The sequence below is a fragment of the Bacillus rossius genome, chromosome 13, assembly GCF_032445375.1.
Source record: "Bacillus rossius redtenbacheri isolate Brsri chromosome 13, Brsri_v3, whole genome shotgun sequence".
Classification (NCBI taxonomy): Eukaryota; Metazoa; Arthropoda; class Insecta; order Phasmatodea; family Bacillidae; genus Bacillus; species Bacillus rossius.
In genome coordinates this window covers 47,451,272-47,468,379 of record NC_086340.1, presented here as the reverse complement: position 1 = coordinate 47,468,379, position 17,108 = coordinate 47,451,272, and positions in this window count along the sequence as shown.

Genomic DNA, 17,108 nt, shown 5'->3' with positions numbered 1-17,108 from the left:
CGAGCCGACCTAGAGGGTGTGTCAGGCATGGCGCCCGAGCCGAGCCGACCTAGCGGGTGTGTCAGGCACGGCGCCGGAGCAGCCGACCTAGCGGGTGTGTCAGGCACGGCGCCGGAGCCGAGCCGACCTAGCGGGTGTGTCAGGCATGGCGCCCGAGCCGAGCCGACCTAGCGGGTGTGTCAGGCACGGCGCCGGAGCAGCCGACCTAGCGGGTGTGTCAGGCACGGCGCCGGAGCCGAGCCGACCTAGCGGGTGTGTCAGGCATGGCGCCAGAGCCGAGCCGACCTAGCGGGTGTGTCAGGCACGGCGCCGGAGCAGCCGACCTAGCGGGTGTGTCAGGCACGGCGCCGGAGCCGAGCCGACCTAGCGGGTGTGTCAGGCGCGCCGGAGCCGAGCCGACCTAGCGGGTGTGTCAGGCACGGCGCCGGAGCAGCCGACCTAGCGGGTGTGTCAGGCACGGCGCCGGAGCCGAGCCGACCTAGCGGGTGTGTCAGGCATGGCGCCCGAGCCGAGCCGACCTAGCGGGTGTGTCAGGCACGGCACCGGAGCAGCCGACCTAGCGGGTGTGTCAGGCACGGCGCCGGAGCCGAGCCGACCTAGCGGGTGTGTCAGGCACGGCGCCAGAGCCGAGCCGACCTAGCGGGTGTGTCAGGCACGGCGCCGGAGCAGCCGACCTAGCGGGTGTGTCAGGCACGGCGCCGGAGCCGAGCCGACCTAGCGGGTGTGTCAGGCGCGCCGGAGCCGAGCCGACCTAGCGGGTGTGTCAGGCACGGCGCCGGAGCAGCCGACCTAGCGGGTGTGTCAGGCACGGCGCCGGAGCAGCCGACCTAGCGGGTGTGTCAGGCACGGCGCCGGAGCAGCCGACCTAGCGGGTGTGTCAGGCACGGCGCCGGAGCCGAGCCGACCTAGCGGGTGTGTCAGGCGCGCCGGAGCCGAGCCGACCTAGCGGGTGTGTCAGGCACGGCGCCGGAGCAGCCGACCTAGCGGGTGTGTCAGGCACGGCGCCGGAGCCGAGCCGACCTAGCGGGTGTGTCAGGCGCGCCGGAGCCGAGCCGACCTAGCGGGTGTGTCAGGCACGGCACCGGAGCAGCCGACCTAGCGGGTGTGTCAGGCACGGCGCCGGAGCCGAGCCGACCTAGCGGGTGTGTCAGGCATGGCGCCAGAGCCGAGCCGACCTAGCGGGTGTGTCAGGCATGGCGCCAGAGCCGAGCCGACCTAGCGGGTGTGTCAGGCATGGCGCCAGAGCCGAGCCGACCTAGCGGGTGTGTCAGGCACGGCGCCGGAGCCGAGCCGACCTAGAGGGTGTGTCAGGCACGGCGCCAGAGCCGAGCCGACCTAGCGGGTGTGTCAGGCACGGCGCCAGAGCCGAGCCGACCTAGCGGGTGTGTCAGGCATGGCGCCAGAGCCGAGCCGACCTAGCGGGTGTGTCAGGCATGGCGCCAGAGCCGAGCCGACCTAGCGGGTGTGTCAGGCATGGCGCCAGAGCCGAGCCGACCTAGCGGGTGTGTCAGGCACGGCGCCAGAGCCGAGCCGACCTAGCGGGTGTGTCAGGCATGGCGCCAGAGCCGAGCCGACCTAGCGGGTGTGTCAGGCATGGCGCCAGAGCCGAGCCGACCTAGAGGGTGTGTCAGGCACGGCGCCAGAGCCGAGCCGACCTAGCGGGTGTGTCAGGCACGGCGCCAGAGCCGAGCCGACCTAGCGGGTGTGTCAGGCATGGCGCCAGAGCCGAGCCGACCTAGCGGGTGTGTCAGGCATGGCGCCAGAGCCGAGCCGACCTAGCGGGTGTGTCAGGCACGGCGCCAGAGCCGAGCCGACCTAGCGGGTGTGTCAGGCATGGCGCCAGAGCCGAGCCGACCTAGCGGGTGTGTCAGGCACGGCGCCAGAGCCGAGCCGACCTAGCGGGTGTGTCAGGCATGGCGCCAGAGCCGAGCCGACCTAGCGGGTGTGTCAGGCATGGCGCCAGAGCCGAGCCGACCTAGAGGGTGTGTCAGGCACGGCGCCAGAGCCGAGCCGACCTAGCGGGTGTGTCAGGCACGGCGCCAGAGCCGAGCCGACCTAGCGGGTGTGTCAGGCATGGCGCCAGAGCTGAGCCGACCTAGCGGGTGTGTCAGGCATGGCGCCAGAGCCGAGCCGACCTAGCGGGTGTGTCAGGCACGGCGCCGGAACAGCCGACCTAGCGGGTGTGTCAGGCACGGCGCCGGAGCCGAGCCGACCTAGCGGGTGTGTCAGGCATGGCGCCCGAGCCGAGCCGACCTAGCGGGTGTGTCAGGCACGGCGCCGGAGCAGCCGACCTAGCGGGTGTGTCAGGCACGGCGCCGGAGCCGAGCCGACCTAGCGGGTGTGTCAGGCATGGCGCCAGAGCCGAGCCGACCTAGCGGGTGTGTCAGGCACGGCGCCGGAGCAGCCGACCTAGCGGGTGTGTCAGGCACGGCGCCGGAGCCGAACCGACCTAGCGGTTGTGTCAGGCGCGCCGGAGCCGAGCCGACCTAGCGGGTGTGTCAGGCACGGCGCCGGAGCAGCCGACCTAGCGGGTGTGTCAGGCACGGCGCCGGAGCAGCCGACCTAGCGGGTGTGTCAGGCACGGCGCCGGAGCAGCCGAACTAGCGGGTGTGTCAGGCACGGCGCCGGAGCCGAGCCGACCTAGCGGGTGTGTCAGGCGCGCAGGAGCCGAGCCGACCTAGCGGGTGTGTCAGGCACGGCGCCGGAGCAGCCGACCTAGCGGGTGTGTCAGGCACGGCGCCGGAGCCGAGCCGACCTAGCGGGTATGTCAGGCATGGCGCCAGAGCCGAGCCGACCTAGCGGGTGTGTCACACGCCGGAGCCGAGCCGACCTAGCGGGTGTGTCAGGCATGGCGCCAGAGCCGAGCCGACCTAGCGGGTGTGTCAGGCATGGCGCCGGAGCCGAGCCGACCTAGCGGGTGTGTCAGGCATGGCGCCGGAGCCGAGCCGACCTAGCGGGTGTGTAAGGCACGGCGCCGGAGCCGAGCCGACCTAGCGGGTGTGTCAGGCACGGCGCCGGAGCCGAGCCGACCTAGCGGGTGTGTCAGGCATGGCGCCGGAGCCGAGCCGACCTAGCGGGTGTGTCAGGCACGGCGCCGGAACCGAGCCGACCTAGCGGGTGTGTCAGGCACGGCGCCGGAGCCGAGCCGACCTAGCGGGTGTGTCAGGCACGGCGCCGGAGCCGAGCCGACCTAGCGGGTGTGTCAGGCATGGCGCCGGAGCCGAGCCGACCTAGCGGGTGTGTCAGGCACGGCGCCGGAACCGAGCCGACCTAGTGGGTGTGTCAGGCATGGCGCCGGAGCCGAGCCGACCTAGCGGGTGTGTCAGGCACGGCGCCGGAGCCGAACCGACCTAGCGGGTGTGTCAGGCATGGCGCCGGAACCGAGCCGACCTAGCGGGTGTGTCAGGCATGGCGCCAGAGCCGAGCCGACCTAGCGGGTGTGTCAGGCACGGCGCCGGAGCAGCCGACCTAGCGGGTGTGTCAGGCATGGCGCCGGAACCGAGCCGACCTAGCGGGTGTGTCAGGCATGGCGCCGGAGCCGAGCCGACCTAGCGGGTGTGTCACACGCCGGAGCCGAGCCGACCTAGCGGGTGTGTCAGGCACGGCGCCGGAGCCGAGCCGACCTAGCGGGTGTGTCAGGCACGGCGCCGGAACCGAGCCGACCTAGCGGGTGTGTCAGGCACGGCGCCGGAGCCGAGCCGACCTAGCGGGTGTACAAGGCACGGCGCCGGAACCGAGCCGACCTAGCGGGTGTGTCAGGCACGGCGCCGGAGCCGAGCCGACCTAGCGGGTGTGTCAGGCATGGCGCCAGAGCCGAGCCGACCTAGCGGGTGTGTCACACGCCGGAGCCGAGCCGACCTAGCGTGTGTGTCAGGCACGGCGCCGGAACCGAGCCGACCTAGCGGGTGTGTCAGGCACGGCGCCGGAGCCGAGCCGACCTAGCGGGTGTGTCAGGCATGGCGCCAGAGCCGAGCCGACCTAGCGGGTGTGTCACACGCCGGAGCCGAGCCGACCTAGCGGGTGTGTCAGGCACGGCGCCGGAACCGAGCCGACCTAGCGGGTGTGTCAGGCACGGCGCCGGAACCGAGCCGACCTAGCGGGTGTGTCAGGCACGGCGCCGGAGCCGAGCCGACCTAGCGGGTGTGTCAGGCACGGCGCCGGAACCGAGCCGACCTAGCGGGTGTGTCAGGCACGGCGCCGGAGCCGAGCCGACCTAGCGGGTGTGTCAGGCATGGCGCCAGAGCCGAGCCGACCTAGCGGGTGTGTCACACGCCGGAGCCGAGCCGACCTAGCGGGTGTGTCACACGCCGGAGCCGAGCCGACCTAGCGGGTGTGTCAGGCACGGCGCCGGAACCGAGCCGACCTAGCGGGTGTGTCAGGCACGGCGCCGGAGCCGAGTCGACCTAGCGGGTGTGTCAGGCATGGCGCCAGAGCCGAGCCGACCTAGCGGGTGTGTCACACGCCGGAGCCGAGCCGACCTAGCGGGTGTGTCAGGCACGGCGCCGGAACCGAGCCGACCTAGCGGGTGTGTCAGGCACGGCGCCGGAGCCGAGCCGACCTAGCGGGTGTGTCAGGCATGGCGCCAGAGCCGAGCCGACCTAGCGGGTGTGTCACACGCCAGAGCCGAGCCGACCTAGCGGATGTGTCAGGCACGGCGCCGGAGCCGAGCCGACCTAGCGGGTGTGTCAGGCACGGCGCCGGAGCCGAGCCGACCTAGCGGGTGTGTCAGGCACGGCGCCGGAGCCGAGCCGACCTAGCGGGTGTGTCAGGCACGGCGCCGGAGCCGAGCCGACCTAGCGGGTGTGTCAGGCACGGCGCCGGAGCCGAGCCGACCTAGCGGGTGTGTCAGGCACGGCGCCGGAGCCGAGCCGACCTAGCGGGTGTGTCAGGCACGGCGCCGGAGCCGAGCCGACCTAGCGGGTGTGTCAGGCACGGCGCCGGAGCCGAGCCGACCTAGCGGGTGTGTCAGGCACGGCGCCGGAGCCGAGCCGACCTAGCGGGTGTGTCAGGCACGGCGCCGGAGCCGAGCCGACCTAGCGGGTGTGTCAGGCACGGCGCCGGAGCCGAGCCGACCTAGCGGGTGTGTCAGGCACGGCGCCGGAGCCGAGCCGACCTAGCGGGTGTGTCAGGCACGGCGCCGGAGCCGAGCCGACCTAGCGGGTGTGTCAGGCACGGCGCCGGAGCCGAGCCGACCTAGCGGGTGTGTCAGGCACGGCGCCGGAGCCGAGCCGACCTAGCGGGTGTGTCAGGCACGGCGCCGGAGCCGAGCCGACCTAGCGGGTGTGTCAGGCACGGCGCCGGAGCCGAGCCGACCTAGCGGGTGTGTCAGGCACGGCGCCGGAGCCCAGCCGACCTAGCGGGTGTGTCAGGCACGGCGCCGGAGCCGAGCCGACCTAGCGGGTGTGTCAGGCACGGCGCCGGAGCCGAGCCGACCTAGCGGGTGTGTCAGGCACGGCGCCGGAGCCGAGCCGACCTAGCGGGTGTGTCAGGCACGGCGCCGGAGCCGAGCCGACCTAGCGGGTGTGTCAGGCACGGCGCCGGAGCCGAGCCGACCTAGCGGGTGTGTCAGGCACGGCGCCGGAGCCGGGCCGACCTAGCGGGTGTGTCAGGCACGGCGCCGGAGCCGAGCCGACCTAGCGGGTGTGTCAGGCACGGCGCCGGAGCCGAGCCGACCTAGCGGGTGTGTCAGGCACGGCGCCGGAGCCGAGCCGACCTAGCGGGTGTGTCAGGCACGGCGCCGGAGCCGAGCCGACCTAGCGGGTGTGTCAGGCACGGCGCCGGAGCCGAGCCGACCTAGCGGGTGTGTCAGGCACGGCGCCGGAGCCGAGCCGACCTAGCGGGTGTGTCAGGCACGGCGCCGGAGCCGAGCCGACCTAGCGGGTGTGTCAGGCACGGCGCCGGAGCCGAGCCGACCTAGCGGGTGTGTCAGGCACGGCGCCGGAGCCGAGCCGACCTAGCGGGTGTGTCAGGCACGGCCCGCACAAGGATGGGGCTGGGTGGACCCCTGGGCCCCATCCAGGCCCAGCCCTGTTTATTGTTTAATGTTTAACTATTACAATTTTTTACAAATTAGAAAAAAAATACTGAATATTTCATAAATATAGCTTAGTTTGGACTTATAAAATAGTAACCATAATTAATTATACCCTATATTTGCAGGTTAAATGACATTCTAAGAAGAGTGTAGGTAAGAAATAACCATGCAATTATAATGCAGCACGTGACTGTACAATTTGGTGGGCGGGTGGGGGGGGGGGTCCAGGGCCCGCACTGGTGGAGGCGGGGGTGTCTGCATGAGGGGCGGGGACTAGCCGGTAGCAAACACCTTTAGCCTGGGCCGCCCACTGCGGCTTCCAACAGAGAGTGCAGCAGCAAGCATGCCACGAGTACTTGTGTGCAGCTGACGGCCGTGACCTGCGCGATGGGTTATCGTCGCGGACGGGGAAGCCAAGTAAGCCAAGGGTAGATGCCACAGCGGCCCGAGGTTGAAGCAGCTGTATCACGTGCTGCAACATCTAAACAAACGGCAGGTCAGTGGCATGTCAGTATAGCCTATCCAATACGTGTTACTTAGTCAGAATATAACGACTAGATTTACAGTCTCAGCAAATACAGACTTTGAATTATAGGTTGCATGTCTCTGAAAACAGCAAAATATTTCGGTGTACATCCATTTGAAAATTCGTACTGAATGATATCGGGACCGCTTAAGATGCAATGTTTACGATTGTAACCTGTTTGTAGTAAGAGTTGGGGCAGTCTTGCAGGAGGAGAGCTGGCCACGTGGAACTGGCTGTGCTTGTGGGTCCCAGGTCGCGCCTCTGTAGCGACAGCCACTGCGCCGTCACTTGTTCACAGTCTGCGGGAAGCCTTCTTTTCACAGACGAGAGAGCCAAACGCCAGATCGTGCATCTTCGGCTTTTTTTTTTTTTGGTTCATTGTAAATAAATATGGCGGTGTTGATAAAAGGAAAGACCATGAACAAGGCAACGGTATTTATTTGTAATTGTTTTTAGAGGAAAATACCTAATTGAAGAAACGTACTTCGTGGATTTGTATATTTTTCATATCGTATAAAATCTAGGAAGTCTTTGTCTTCCACTAATATTCTCGGGACGCCCCATATTCCGTGAATGTTTATTTTGGACAACTCATGATAACTAATGGTCAATTAGGTTAGGTTAGCTACATTATAAACACTTAAAAACATTGTGGACGGTTGATTTGGTTAGGATAGCTGCATTAAAGATACTGTGAAATCATGTAAACGGTTTCCTAGCCCTGGATAGCTACATATTAAAAAGTTATTTGCTAAGCATCCATAAAATGATTTGACAGTATTTTTAATGTAGCTATACTTACCTAATATAACCAACCATCCACAATGTTTTAAAGTATTTATAATGTAACTAATACAATGAGATAGAACGGGGGGAAAAAAAGCGAGCATGAACTTGGGGTAACTTGGGGTGTGGCTCTCTCGTCTGTGAAATGAAGGCTTCCCGCAGCCAGCCCGCCAGCTCACAGCCAGGAGTCTCATCATACCTGACACCGTGTTTCCTGCTGCCACTCGAGTGTTAATAGTGATGTCCTTGAGCAGGTGCAGGCGTGGACGCCACGGAGCTGCAGTAGAGGCGGAGGCCCGCCAGTGCTCCTCGCTGTGACCCCGTGTGGTGTGCTTCTGTGGGCACCGGGACACTGGGGCGACCACAACACCCCCACTGCCCTGGAATACCTGTCTGTAGGCTTCAATATCCACCTTTGAAGTGCGTTATAATCCTGGGATTGCAATACAAGGCAACAAAGTGTCTGCTGAACGAAGTGGGTGAATGCGTTTTTTTCTAACACAAAAACTACTTTAATTTTTATTCAACTTATCATTGCATTTTGAAAACAATAATAATTTATTAAATTTTATTTTTGCTTGTATTTAAAACCAATTATAATATTTTAATACGAGCTTAGTCGGTTTTTTTTTTGTTGCTTGACACTAGGTATAAATTTATATTATTTTACTTGTCTTTTACTTATAAAAAATAAATCACAAATTTAAATTTTTATACCAAGCTTGATAACATTATGCACGCTTGACCTTGGAAACAAGAAGAATCTGACTATATGCTTAATATTTCTAAAAAAAAAAAACTGTTTCCACTTGCCTTTTTCACCTCTTCAGGTAAAATTTTTGTACTTACAGATAAAATTTTACACAACTGAGGTGTAAAATAATAGGAATATTACCGTCTATACATCTTATTGAGAAAATATAAGGAGAAATGTCATTGTCTACACAAGATTGAACTTTACCACCCTATCCACATTTCCCACCCCATAAAGCAGAATGAAATTTTGCTCAACTGAAAAACAAAGTGAAATAAAAATTAACGTTGACATCTGTTTCAATAAAGAGGACGATTATTGTCCACATAAGATTATTTTACAAAAACAACCCCAACCGCTTTTACCACAGACTCACTATTTTAAACGTGAAATACTAGATCCTAGAGCAATAGTTGCTGTAGTAAACAATTGTGGGATGCCTCTCACTCTGCACTAATGTCCCCAACGATAGCGCCTTCATGCAATTCTCTTCAGTTCCGACCAAATGGTTCAAGGCTAGCGACTTTACGTGCAAGTATTAGCTCTCGGAGAGCGATCAGCGCGGCGCAGCATCGTGCTGGAGCTGGGGTTCGACAGAAGGATCGTACGCCATTGCAGTGTTTCACGTTTATAAATATATTATCTATGAACAGATATTTGTTTGAATTTCAATTCCTCATAGAAAGGCGAAACGAATACTGCCAACCAACTGATACTGTTCGGAGGATGTGTAAACGTCTCCTCAGTGAACGGAGGTGTGACGTGCAACCACGCAAGCACCGCGCGGAGCTTGTAGTGAGGCTGACGCATGATGCACAGAATTCCTTCTCGAGCAAACACATCACGAATTTGGGCAAAACATACAACGCAGAACGTGCCAAAAGAACCAACTTGTTGTTAGCCGTGTGTCAATGTAGCTGTCGTGGTTTACAAAGAATTCCTCTGATTAATTGCTTCACACGCAGACAAGTTATCGAAGACACGAGGTCATTCCCAGGCGTGTTATTGCGTGGTATAGTCTGCACGAGCACCGCTCTCAGAGTCTCGTTTAGACATCCTTAACATTGTTCTTATCATTAGCACAAGCAAAACTAGTTCAATTAATGCACAGATAACAACAGGAACAAGCACATCGGGAAACAGCCTCGAATATAGAGACGCTGCTTGTCGCAAGTTGTTCAAACATTTAATAGTTTATCTTATCATATATCGCCACGCGCAGGCAAAATATATTTTTTTAAATTACACAGTTCAAGGTTAACTATCTCAGTTGACTATTGTTGCAATCTCTCACCCACTATGCCCTCGTGTGTACCAGAACCTAAACTTCCAAACATGCGTCATTCATCGATACTTGCAAGTGACCAGTTTATAAAGAAGAATCAAGTCCAAATTAATGTCAAAGCAGAAGATTCAGTAAAATGTCTTTGGGAATGTCTAAACATCGCCATCACAGCGGGAAAAAAGTGGCTCGGACTGCTTCATCTTAATCAACATGAACTCCTTCCACCGTGAAACTGAGCACAGTGATAAGGTCTCCTGTCACGCACAGTATAACTTTATACAGGATGAGTCTGAATTCGACTGCAGTTTCATCGCGACAGAATAAGTTGTAAACCTCTATACAACTTATTGCTGGAAGTGCTTATCAAGGCTGGTATACATTTTGAAGTAGAAGCTGAACAACTATTTTATTGTAAACTTTCAAATAACAATTCATAACAAAACCGTTCAAGAATAATTTTTTAAATGCTTATGAGTAGCCCTATTTAATTTTTATAATAGATAAAGTAGCTGATTTTGTAACTTCTGTTTTAGAGTGTTCCAGGATATACTTTACCTTGATGTAATCACATTTACCTCCTTTTAATTTCACGAGGTAAACAATTTAAAACATTGCTAAACACGCACCTATTTTATTTTAATTATGTTCATGCCATAGTTTACACTAAAACTTTAATTCAATATGGTTAAACTATGCTTAGAATAATTAAGTTATTTCACCTCATTAATACAAACTAATCATTTTAATATATTTGATAAAAACGCATCTTTATTGAAAATGTAGAGTACAGATATCAACTATAAGTAGTATAGGAATGGGGCTCCGAGGACACGGCTTCAGGCTGAGGTGCCTGAGGTGCCGACCGCCATCTTGGATTGTGACGTCACGGCGGCCATCTTGGATGAGTGTAACGGGACACATCGTAACGGGACAAGTTTGACCTGGAATTTGATCCTCAAAAATCGCCAAAAATGACCAAAATTGGGCAAAAATTGCCCAAAATTCCTCAAAAATCGTCCAAATTTCAATTTTTTTGAAAAAAATTTCCGCCAAAAAATCTCAAATAATTCCACAATTCAAAAATTCGGATTTCGAAAATCCTCAAAAGTCGTTTTGTCTTAGAAAGAACCCAAATTCCTAAAAGCGGCTTAAAACTCCTAAGAGCTAGCCGCTCTAAGCCGTCGAGGACATGACCTTGAAAATTAGGATGCCATGGCAGCCATATTGGATGATGACGTCACCGTCGCAATTTCCGTTACGGCCGCCATCTTTAACTTTTTTATTTATTATCCGAATTTAATGAAATTTTTTTTTTAAATTATAAAAAAATTTAAATAATAAAATTTTAATAAAAAAAATTAAAAAATCATACATTAACGACACGGAGCTCGGAGTCCTCGGTTCGAACCCGTCGAGTACAAAAAAAATTAAAAATGGCGACCGATCCTTCCCCCTAGGTGGGTGCTAGCAGACTGACTCCCACCACTTTTCTTAAAGCATATATATCGTCACCTAGTATGACGTCATGTCCGCCATCTTGTCTTCGATGCTGGAGACCACCATCTTGTTTTCGTCGACGAGAGTGCGCTGACGTCATGTTAGTTGAATTCTTACCCGCTAGAGTGCAGTAATCATTTATTATTGCTGTGACACCCGCCATCTTGTCATTTGGCCGCCATCTTGGAAATCCGTAATTATTTAGCTAGAAATTCGGGAAAAGTTCCAAAATTCATTAAATAAATCACTCATTAACTTACATATTGATTCGACGGATTCCCGTCTTTGGTTCGATACCCGATCGATGCAATAATGTGTAATTTTATGTAAAAAAAATAATTGCCATAAACCATGTTCAAAATTCATTAAATAAATTGACAATAAATATACTGATTGAATAGATCGAATGAGGTCCTTGGTTCGATCCCTGACCGATACTAAAAAACAACTTTAATTTTAAAAAAGTACTAAAAAAGTGTTAGGTTTGAGAAAATAAAAACACCACAAGTTCTTTTAAAAAAATTTTATTACATAAATTCAATACACTACTACAAGTACAAAAAAAATACACAGAAAAATTACTAAAGCCTTGGTTAAGATTTATTTCCGCATTTAATCTTGTGCTGTTCAAGACACTGTATAGCTGTGAGTCCTGATTTTCGAGGTCGATTAGCAAAATACTTAAAGCACATCTTACACATATAAATCTTATGTTGATGTTTTGTAACCTGGGGTCTCACAAGTCGGGAGAAGTTTTTGATGTAGCAGTAGTGTGCAGAACCGCCTTCACTTGTCACAAGCAACAAATCGAAATGATTTTTTCTTTCTTGTTTGGTTACCCGAATCGGACACACCTTATTATCCTCATTTAGCGCATACACATTAACTGAGACTTCAGGGTTATTTTTCTCAAAAACTTTTATCTGATTTAACGGTGGCGGATAGCACAGTCCATCGAAGTTGTACTTATTCTCCAAAGCATAATACCTCTTATCAACACGGTTTTGATGACTTCCCTCGACAAATCTTGCCAAAATACTCCATTTAAAACAAAACTGGTCCTTGAAGTTTTGGCAATTGACTACTGCTCTTTTGTTGACTATCGCCTCAGGTAAGGCAATAAATGATGATGTCTGATGGTATGGAAGCATACTATCACTTGATTCGTTTCCTATGCACATAATCTTGTGCCTGTCCAGACTGTTACAATGCGAAAAAACCTTATCGCATTTGTCGCACTTATATGTCTCTCGAGAGATTGTCAGAGACCTACTGCAGGTTATTGATGCACCACAATATTTGCATTGATGCGATGTACGCTCTTCATTAGTTGAAGAATCCATTGCTGATGATGAAACTTCAGCTGATGGTGGAACAGCACGTATCGTTGTCTCCTCTGCAGCAGGTATCGGGATCTTCACAGCTGTCGACACCTCAGCCATTGAGCCCTCCGCTGCCGTGGTCTCCTCTGCAAATGGTATCGGGATCTCCGACTCCATCATCGCTGCTGTCGGTAAACATTCTATTCCGGTCGACATAACTAAATCTCACGAAACTTAATGGAGAGAGCACGTCCGTACTGCACCGCGACCAGAGGTGAACTGCGGGTCCAGTCGTCTGAACCTCGCTTATATACCCGTGGTCTACTGGTATACCTCATGAGTCAAAATAATGTCTGTATTAAAATTTTTTTTATTAGGTACCTAAAAATTGTAGAAATAAAAAACACACGAGTTCCAGTTTTACACATTTATTTATAAAAAGTACACAAATACATATTAGGTTAAGGAATCAAGCATTTTCACAAGCACAGTCTTTAATGCCGCACGAACTGACACGTCGACTCCGGTTCCAACTGGTTTGTCGACTCCGGTTCCAACTGGTTCGTTGACTTCGGTTCCAACTGGTTCGTCGACTCCGGTTCCAACTGGTTCGTCGACTCCGGTTCCAACTGGTTCGTCGACTCCGGTTCCAACTGGTTCGCAGGCCACAGCATCAGGAACACAGGTTTCCAGCTGGTCATCTTCTGCGACGTTGACAACTCCGACAAGACATGGTCGGTGACGTCTGTGACCACGTCTACGCCTGGGCTTTGGCTCAGTGCTAGTTGGGACAGATTCACTGCCTGAACTGCGACGACGAGACACACACCGTTTGGGCGTCTGCGTAGAAGCATCACAGGTCGCAACAGGTTGCAACACGCTCATGTTTGGTGTTGCACATGCAGACGAGGCGACTACCTCAGCGATGCTAGCAGGAAGGATTGTGTGTGGTCTCATGTGATAGACGGCACAGTTTCCAGGTTCGCAACAAGCTACCAGCTGCTGAGTCGGTTCGTAGGACACAGGAAAGTGCGCAAACCGCCAATGCTGAGCACCTCCATCACAGGTTTCTGTATATGTACGTAGATATCCGGAATCCCAGTAGCTGTACTCGACACTGCTGAAACTAGGTCTTGCGCTCACATACACGTTAGCAGGATGAAACGTAAACATCTTCTTGCAGGTCGAACGTCAACTGAAGACACGTACGTATGTACGCCATTTATATATGCAGGCTCCTACTAACATTGTGTGTGCCATTTCTGCATTAGCTGCGAGTTTGTACAGGCAGAGACACGTTCAAACTTGTCACATGGCTGCATGTCGTATATTGCACTAAGCTTGCGCAGGGAAGGACAGCCGTAGTCGGTCTGTATATCTACGATTTCAGCTGCTTAAACGTCGCACAGTTCTCGTAGCCATTTCTTCTGTTCAGGTCCGGCAACGTAGATTATTTCGTTTTGAACTAGTAAATCTTGAAGTGTGTTTTTCACTTGGTGGTACGGAATTTTTCCTTCGTCCCACTCTAGTCCGTGATAATATTTACATAGCCATTCGTTCGACCGTTTACTTTTTTCGTCTAGTAGTTTCCACGGATATGGAGGTCGGAAGCTGCGGGTTCGAGTCTTGTCTCCAGAGGTGACGGCAATTTCCTTGAGCACGAATCCATTTTGACTCTGGAAACCTTGCAGGTTGCAGTACATCTTGTCGCTAGCAATGTTCGGTCGTAACTAAATTAACATCGAAAACGAAACAGTATTTATGTCAGGATTTTCACAAGTTTGTCTCGACAATTGTACGAAGCAAGCCGATCGTGAAGTATCAGACAAAAAGCATAGGTGTTTGGTGGAATATTTCCGCTAGTCGTTATCTCGATCCTACAGTCGATGATGTTTGAATTTATTCGATCATCCTGTTTGGAAACGTCAAACACCATTAACGGTGCCTTGTTCTTGAAACTGTCAGGACTCAGTATCGGTGACTGTCTCCGCCCATAGTAAGCTTGCTGAAACTTGGCATACATTTGATATGCTAGAAGGAATCTTCCACTTTCAAAGTCCATGTTCATGTCAACGTACGGATAACTTTCGCTGTTTAAAAATATTTTTACATTGCGTATTTGACAGTTATCGAATACGGAGCGACTTACTCCTGCATTGAGCTGTCTTCCGGTCTGAAGCCCGACGATGATGTATCTTGGTTTTTCCGTAGCGAAGCTGGACTTTACTATCCAATTGATACGCTGACTATGAGGCAAGCCAGGATAAGTTTCCAGGCTCCAGGATCGGAATGGCACATCGAAATTCTTGCCATTTTCTATGTTCTTCAACATCTTGACTCGTTCAACGGTGCTCACTTGGATGTGGGGCAGCATCCACTCGATAGACTGTAGTGTTAGCGAGACATCCTGAGGGTTTTCTGCAGCGGCGACAATTGCATTAATGTGCGTGTTGGCTAGAAGTAGTACGAGCTCTTGTTTCGAATTAATGATTATATGCTTGTAGTCCTCAGCGAATCCGAGAAGCATGGACAGAGGAACACAAACTTCGAACTTCCCTTCGGCATAAACCGGAAGCTTATATTCATCCTCGAGAGCCCAACCGGCCATCTTTGCAGCAGTCAGTTCATTTGGCGTGAGCGAAAGGTAATTTTTCATAGCAGATGTTATGCCTACATCTCTCGTCTGGTCTACCTCGACACCATTGAGTACATAAGTAATGCGCTCGATTAGGTGAAGAATACCATTGCAGGATATTGACGTCGTTGTCGGATGTGTACCATCCGCTTTTGTAAGCGTGCCTCTTATACGTAGAAATGACTGCGAAGGTAAAGTACAAATATCTTGGTGCTGTACTGCAATGCGTACTTCCGATGGTAGTGCGTACGGCCCGAGCAGGAAAGGCTGGTACTCGTGCAATTCCATTTTCGTAATGCTGTCATCAAAAATGACCGGATCTTCCACGTTGAGGATTTCGTCTTCCATATTTATTCGGCACTTGCCCAATACTGAGAAGATACTTTATGTTGTCAGGTGTTAATGCACCGATGTCTGGTAGAGAACTGTTCTTGTTCACACCAATACGATTTCTTTTATAATTGTTCGGTGTTACGAACTTTATGCCCATCGCTTCAAGTGCAGACGTAATGTAATTTCTTCGTCTTGAAAATTCACCAATCGTCCTCGCTGGTCAACGATTCGGACAACGACTTCGTGTGCGCACTTCACGACGACTGGAACGTAAATGATACTTTGCGGTACTTCGACCAGTTTATATCCTGGCGGGACCATTGGCGAAAACTCGTGCAGCATGTTGCTTAGTCTTCCGTTGAGATACGTTCCACTTGCCAAATTACAGTTTATTCTTATGACATTCACAGGTAAAATGTTTACTGCGCGCGTAGATTCGTACGTTCTTCCCGTATCATAAACCTTTGATTCGAATCCGAGCATCGTACCTATGGTGCCAGGTTTCGTAAAGTCGACATTTTCACTGCATGTTAGAATGCTTTTTTGAGTGTTTGGATTTCCACGCAGTTGAAAGTCTACATCCTGTGGTAACATATCCCTGATGTAATTTGCAATGTCGTCAATTTCGTAAGAGCCAACAGGTAACCGTATTTCATGAACGGTCCCATCACTTTTCAGGAAGCAGATCTTGCAGTTTTCCTCGTCGATATTAGGTATGGCATTATACGTTTGAAAATCTACGAGTCCGATACACCATTCTCCGTCTAAATCCAGAGGCGGGAAATGAACCGCCCGCAGCTCAGATGCGTGACCTGTCAAGGTAAGTGTTATCGACATGACTAATAAATTATCATCACTGCACAACCTTTAAGTAGCAATTTATGTTTGTCAGCTAATTTTTGTTTGTTAAAAAGCGAAGACACAAGTGTCCGCAGTTTGTTTGATTAGGCCTCTGTTCCGTTTCGTAATTGTAAAACAATGTAGTGGACCGGCCCAGGTACTGTCGCAGTTCTGGCGGAGGCCGTAAATTACCGAAACTGTCGTAGTACTCGGCCATGTTTCCAGACTTTACATAGGCCACCCAGTGCGTGCCTCGACCCGACGACGTGTCTAAATTAATTATGGCGCGCTCGCGTGTCTTTGGCTTGCTGGGCAGAGTGTCTCGCATAAACACACCGCGGAAATTTGGTATTTTCAGTTTGCGTGCGTACTTTATTAAATCTACGTTGGTGAGCGGTCGTTTCGGCAGGGAACTTAGGATTTTCTCTTTACACGTTTCTTTCTCATGCCTCGTCCTGTCTTGTGAGGTTGCAAGTACAGTCCTGCGCCGTTTTTTTTACCGATGGCAATGGCTTCCATGCTGGCATTGTGTCGCTGTGCTTCTTTTAACTGCTTGCGCTCATTCTTCGAAGTGTTGACTGCCCGCACTATACCGCTCGTTGCACCGATAAGGCCTCCGAGAGCACCCAATGCAGGCAAAAGCAAAGGAAGAAATCCTCCTATAATCTTCTTGTCGAGAGTCTGTAGTTTTTGCTTGGCTTTTTGCACGCCTGCACCGATCTTGCGCTTCTTGGTCTTGCGTGAGTTAGTCTTTGACTTGATGTAGCTGGTTCGACGAGCACCCAGTCCTAATTTCGTCTTTGCCTTCATGATCTTAGATACGCCCCACGCTGCGATTTTCTCTCCTAGTCCCGCGTTCGACGATTTACTTATATCTTCGGCTTCCTGTGCCAATATCTCGTCGGCCCGGTGCCTGGATTCCAGATCCTTGCTTAATGAATATGCGATATCGTGCTGCTTGCACTTTTCGTCGAGAGAATTAATGCCCACGTCACCGCGAGCTAACCTTTTCGCTAGTTTCGTGCCGGGGCCGCAAAATCTGTAGCCGGGAATGTGTAGCTCGAATGGTAGATTGTTTATCAGAGAGTTCACGAGT